General features: G+C 40.1%; 1 long non-coding RNA gene across 1 annotated transcript; it reads left to right on the top strand.

The window, feature by feature from the left end:
* The first annotated feature begins 300 nt into the window (after positions 1-300).
* Positions 301-3,663, top strand: LOC109309271. Its single transcript, XR_002100870.1, has 2 exons — positions 301-420; positions 3,019-3,663. It is a non-coding gene; the product is annotated as an uncharacterized LOC109309271 (long non-coding RNA).
* Positions 3,664-6,893: the final 3,230 nt, after the last annotated feature.

The raw sequence follows: 6,893 nt of genomic DNA, 5'->3' as shown, positions 1-6,893 counted from the left end.
CAGTTTCCCATACAACATATTCTTTTCTCCCACTGGGATATAATAGAAACTAATCTTCAAAATCTAAACATTCCAAGTCAAGTCCTTTTGTTAAGTCATTTTATTCATTTCATTTGGTCCCGTTACAGCGCTGAGACCACTTGTATTTACATATACGGAGAACCCTGCTGCTCAGAACTCTCCACTCACAAGACAGGGCAATTAATCATTCCCAAATCCTCCTGCCGTGCACTCAATGACTCCGACAGCAAGCGTAGCCAATCAGAAAGTGCAGGTGGGACTCAGACCTGCAGGAAAGCTTTGCACCCTGACCTAATACTAGTGTGCTCTCTTCCCTTTCAATCTCGTTGCTGAGTAAGAATAACACCGTTAACAGTGTCCTTGTAATCAACTAAACATACTAAAATATGATATAGACAGGTATGGTTTTTGCCATCTTGTGAGGTTCTATCTATCTATCTAGCTATGCTTTTATTTTAAAAAAAAATCTAGGTGCAAAGGTCTGCCTGAAATTTTAACCGATGCTATAGAAAACTCAAATGATTGCTTCCCACAGTTTCCATTGGAGAGTAGCATTTGGCTCATTGGACCTTTTGCACCCATCAATATTTTTAAAGCTACTTCAACATATTTTGGGATAGAAATAATACAGGATGAAGCCAAGGGTTAATTGTGTGCATAATCCAAAGCTGTCAGACTTGGGTGACTGGAACATAGCATCTCACCAGCATCCTGATTTTCCTCACCCATTGACTACATCTCCCATTGATGGATATGAGAGAAATAGTGCCAGGCAAATGCTAGTAATATTACATACTACTTTTATTTCACAACTTTTGCTTGTGTGTTCAGTATATTTATTTAGCAGTGAACACTATGATTTTGAAGGCTGACATTTTTGGTTTGTAGCCTATGCAGAGTATGCACTGGTGAGACAATCTGTTGGTCAGTGAAACAATGAAATCAATGGGAAGACACACTTGTGCATTGGTTTAGGCCTGCAGTAGTTAAATTCACCATCATAGTTTCCACATTTGGTGTTCCAGATATAAGGGATGCTGCGAAGACCAAAATAAAAGTAGAGGTTTAATGCATGTTGAATTTTAATGGCATTTGGTGTATTAACTCTCTGTGAGTGCACCTTTCTATAAAAAACTATTATTATACTTATCCAGACACTCCCATCTCTTCCTTCCCAAACTGAATAGCATTGTTAATTGTAAATGGATATTTTTTAGCACTGCCATTTTCAGTCTCTAATGAGCCCTGTCCTTCAGACTCTAAATTATTAAGAGTTATAGAATTCAGCCACAAAGTGCTCTGGAGATTAGTTGCTTAGATAGGATGCGGTTGGACTTGCCTAAATTTCTGAATGGTGCTTCAGTCAATTTTAATTTAGACAATAGCAAAACAAGCCATTCTGCACTTATGCAAATTGAGAATGACTTTTTTTTAATGAGATATAATGCTAGAGAACTATTTGATAGATTTTATGCCGTAATCGTTTCTGGCATTTTGAAGAAAAAAATAATTGGCTGAGATAGCAAATGATGCTAGATGACTTGTAATTACTTACCAATGAAATTTTAGAAGTATACACCTTTAGCGCTGATTATCAGCCTAGTTTACAGAGAAGTTCCAGTCTACTGAGTAAATAATATGTATTAGTCCACAAGTAGGTGCTATTGCAGAAACTTCTAGTTCTCTTGCTAGTGCATGTTACCTAGCCAAAATCACATTTGATCTAAGAAACAGTCAAGGGGAAGACAGTAATGCATCCTGAACTGAGAAAAAACAAACTTTTCTGCATCCTTTTGTTCTTTTCTACAAAAGAAAAGTGCCTGTACTCTTCCTAATCATACTAAGAGGCAACTGTTGTGGTGCATGGCAAACCTGACCAACAAGCTGGAAAACTTTGTTTAAAAAGAAAAGATCTAAAAGTCATAGTATGTACCAAAATGCAAAGCCATTCTATTGTGCATTGGCTTACATAAATTGTCCTATTGATTACAGATTGGATTGCTTATATATAACAATCTCACTGATGAGCAGTTATTCAGTATAGCTTTATTTACCGAATGCCTATGAATAGATTTACAAAGCCGGACAATACGGGATCATTTTAGGCACCAAACAAAATAATACATATTTCAAGAAGTTTATAAGGTCCCATTTTATCCCACTCCCCTATGGGTGGTACTTTTTTTTCTTCTTATCCAGGCTGATCTGAAGTCTATTGAAAAGACAGGTGGGGGGGCGGGGAGAGGGGGACAGGCTTAAATGACTGCAGTAAGATTTTTTGATCAGGATAGGCAGCTTTAAAATGTAGGAATTCTTGTTTCTCTTCATTGGAGCAAAGCATTTTGTGTTTGGGGTGGTCAATAAAAGAATCAAATCATTAAATACATTTAAATGCAGTTGTTATATAAAGAGAAGAACCTGCCAGCCATCATGTAAATAATAGACAGATCCTCCTTGAGCTTAGCCCCCAAATGTCTGCAAATGAATGTTGCATGAAGCCATGGGACTGTGAATCCATATTCTGGCAATGTAGAGCATGCATAGCCTAGCACACTCACAGATGGCCATCCAGAGCATTAATGCCAAGGATTATAGCAGTCTTAGAGAAGGAGGAGTTAATGAGAGCTGATTGGTGGGGGGATGTTTGTGCTAACATTTTCTAACCATATTGCCTATGTGAACTCGGTAGACTTTAGGAGAAAGCTATTGCTCTTCAATACTGTCCCATTTACACTTCCATTCCTGGCCTGGTGAATATCTGAGATGGAGCTGGATCTGCTCCTGAGTGTTTGATAATTGCTCTTTCTAGTTGGTATTTTTTTTTTTCCAGTTTAAGGTTTTGCTAAGTAACAACTAGTCCCGTGGTCGGAGAATGCATAGGTTAAAAGGGAAGGCAGGTAAGGAAGGCAGTCATATTCTAAGCCAAATCCACTCATGGCTTCTCCATGGAACTGAGCCCACGAAATCTTCACCTCCTGTTCTTTGTGTTTCATCCAGTATACATGTGTGCCAAAGGGAAACTGCTACAGTAACCAGCACAGAGGCTTGCTAATGGCAATCTTCTTTCCTCAAAGCAATGAGTGCCTGTTTCTTGAAAAAGAAAAGAAAAGAAAAGCCTTTTTGGCATGAAAATTGCTTATCTCCAGCCTCCAAATCATAAATCATTCACAAAGATAGTGGCGACTCCAGCCTTCGAATGTTACTTTGTTAACAACGCAAATGGGTACAAACAGAAAGGAAGAGAAATTAACATTTGAACCATATTGTTTCTGGAGGGCTGGGAGAACCCTTGCAAGTCACCCTTGTCTTAGTGATGTAACTCCTGGACTAAGACGAGTTGGTCGTGAACTCTGTTTCCCTGTTTCAGATCCGAAGTCTTCCTGTAGGATTGTTCTGGTTAGGCCAACTGTTTCTAAACCAAAATGGGGATAGAAAAGCATTTTTCCTTTTCTCTTTTGGCACTCACTTCAATTAGCATATTTCCTTCTTTAGTATGGATCCCTTGAGTTTAGCATCCCCACACTTAACATTTTTGACTGCATGTACAATTCTGTGCTCTAACTGGGAATTTGCTTGCAACGTTAGCACTTTACTAATGATTCAACTTTTTTCCCTGATAAATAAATACTAAGCCCAAATGCTGCAGCAAGTTTATATTTGGGGTCATTACTGAACTATTATTTAATCCATGTTTTTGGGAGACAATTGCCATTTAAGTGTTACTCCTCTGCCTACTACCAATTTGTTATGATTATTATGATTATTATTATTGCATTTTTTAAATGCAACACACCACCCCAATATATATATACAGCAACTATGCATGTCAACTTTAACTATGCACACGTCTGTTACAAGCAGCAAGTAATAATGGGGGAGAGAAAAAATAATAGAAGAGGAGAGAGAGTGACTGATAGAAGAAGGAATGAGATGCATGTAAGGTGTAATAATTTTCTAAGGTATTCCAAAATATTCTAAGAACTCTTTTCAAGTTGTAACAGACTTTTGAAGCAGTTAAGCCTGCTACATGTCTCTTTTCAAAGATGCAAGCTATACCATCTCATCATACCAGACTTCAACCTTTGGAGAAGACTTATTTTTCCAAAGTAGAAATATAATTCTGTATATCACTAATAAGACGTACTGTCTAAGAAGAATTCATTTTGAATTTCCTGGGTATATGTCTAAGAATATATATATTCATCAAAGGTATCAGTGCTGTATTCAAAACCATGCTAACTCTCATTGTAATTTATTTCCAAAAGTAATAGGTAATAGGCATTACCTAAACATGCGATCAAACATTACCTGCAATACATCACATCTCCAACATGTACCTACTGGCAATATGACAGTATATTTAATGTTTAGATTTTAGATGGAGCCCAGTGCAGATAAAAAAAAAAAGAAAGAACTTTTGTTATATAAGTTTAAGTGTATGATCAATTGTCAGTGTTCAAATATTGTGAACTGCTAATTTCCACTGGGATTCTCTCATCTGGATACCAGGGTCTTCACTTCAGTGTTAAATAGTCTGTATCAGATCTTTTAGGGCATTATATAGTCATGGAGTGATGGCACAGAATGGGGAAGAGAATCAGATTTCAAGGTAAAAAAATAATATATCTGGAGTACTGGGGGAGATGGTGAACAGCCAATTTGGGGAGGAGGTGGGCAATCAATGGCTGCCTCCAAATGAGCATGGACGTGCGGTATATGACACTGCAGACCTGCCTGTGGTGCTGCACGCTTACATATGTGGAGATCCCAAGGTAAAAAATATCCCATACTGAAAAAAATGAGGTGGCACTTGCCACCCTAAACCAGAGCTTCGCCAGCTGGAGCCATGCTCTGGCTGCTGCCCAGGCTTCCTGCCAGAGCTGCAGCCCCAGGAGGCCCCCAGGACCCCAGGTAAGGCTGCTGGGGACAGCACATTTGCTGGCCCCATCCTCCCTTGCCCCATCCAGGGTAAGCTGCCATGTGCCAGAATGAGTGTGTCATAAGGGCTTCCCCGATGAAAAGTAGCAGCAGCACAAGGTATGCCACTGCTACTTGTCCACAGGGATACAAACAAACACACTCACATGGACATGGACACCAGGGGCAAAAGAACAGGTTAGGGACCTTTTAGAAAAGTTGGACAAGTCCATGGGGGCAGACAGGATGCACCTGAGGGTAATCAAAGAGTTGGCCAATGTGATTGCAAAGTTGCTGGCCATCATCTTTGACAACGCATGGATACCGGGAGAGGTCCTGGAATAATGGAAAAGGACACATGTAGTGCCCATCTGTAAGAAAGGGAAGAAGGAAGACCCAGGGAACTACGGACCAGTCAGCTTCTTCTCAGTCCATGGAAAAATCATGGAGCAGGTCCTAAAGGAATCCATTTCAAAGCACTTGGAGGAGAAGAAGGTAATTAGGAATAGTAAGTATAGGTGCACCAGGGTAAGTCATGCCCAACCAACTTGATTGCCCTATATGATGAGATGACTGGTTCTGTGGATGCAGGAAGACCAGCGGATGCAATATGCCTTGACTTCAGCAAGGCTTTTGATATGGTCTTCCACAACATTTTTGAAAGCAAGCTAAGGAACCACAGCTTGGATGAATGGACTGTTAGGTGGATAGAAAACTGGCTGGATCATCAGGCTCACAGGGTCATAGTCAATGGCTCAATGTCTAGTTGGCAGCCGGTATCAAATGGGTTGGTTTTGTTCAATATTTTCATCAATGACCTGCATGATGGGATGGAGTGCATCCTCAGCAAGTTTGTAGATGACAGCGAGCTGGGAGAGTATTAGATATGTTGGAGGGTAAGACTAGGATTCAGAGAGACTGTGACAAATTAGAGGATTGTACCAAAAGCTATCTAATGAGGTTCAACAAGGAAAAAAACAAAATCCTTCACTTAGGACAGAATAATCCCACGCACTGCTACAGGCTGGGGACGGACTGCCTAAGCAGCAGCTCTGGGGGTTTCAGTAGATAGTAACCTGAATATAAACCAACAGTGTGCCCTTGTTGTGAGGAAGGTTAATACTGCATCAGTAGGGACATTACCAGCAAATCAAAGGAAGTCATTATTCCCCTCTATTTGGCACTGGGTGAGGCCACATCTGGAGTACTGTGTCCAGTTGTGGGCCCCCCACTACAGAAAGGATGTGAAAAAATTGGAGATAATCTTTTACAGGGCAACAAAACTGGTTAGGGGACTGGGGCACACGACTTCTGAGGAGAGGCTGAGGGAACTGGACTAATTTAGTCTATGGAAGAGGAGATTGAGAGGAGACTTAATAGCAGCCTTCAGCTACCTGGAGGATGTTTCCGAAGAGGGTGGAGGTAGACTCTTCTCAATGGTGGCAGATGAAAGACCAAGGAGCAATGGTCACAAGTTGCAGCAAGGGAAGTTTAGATTAGCTATTTAAAAAACTTTCCCACCAGGAGAATAGTAAAGTACAGGAACAGATTACCTAGAGAAGTGGTGAAGTCTCCATCCTTGGAAGTTTTTAAGAGCTGGCTAGACAAAGCCTTGGCTAGGATGATCTATTTGGGGATGGTCCTGCTTTGAGTAAGGGGTTGGACTAGATGACCTCCTGAGGTTCTTTCCAACCCTAATTTTTTTATTATTATATTATTTTAATTGGTACAGCTAAAGCCTCAGATCCAAAGTGATTTTTCTAATACTTGAGGCAACCACATATATTGCCATGCAATTGTTTTTGGAAAATCAAATTCATCACATCATTTGAAAAACTATTTAATGCAATTTCCTGCTAGAAGCTGTTCTACACATACACTACCTTTATCTAGCTATCTTCTCCACATCAGTTTGTGGGACCCATGGTTAAAACTGAGATTGCCTTAAGTAAATG

This window comes from Crocodylus porosus, unplaced genomic scaffold (genome assembly GCF_001723895.1).
Source record: "Crocodylus porosus isolate Cpor-Errol unplaced genomic scaffold, CroPor_comp1, whole genome shotgun sequence".
NCBI classification, from domain to species: Eukaryota; Metazoa; Chordata; order Crocodylia; family Crocodylidae; genus Crocodylus; species Crocodylus porosus.
This window is presented reverse-complemented; position numbering and strand designations above follow the sequence as displayed.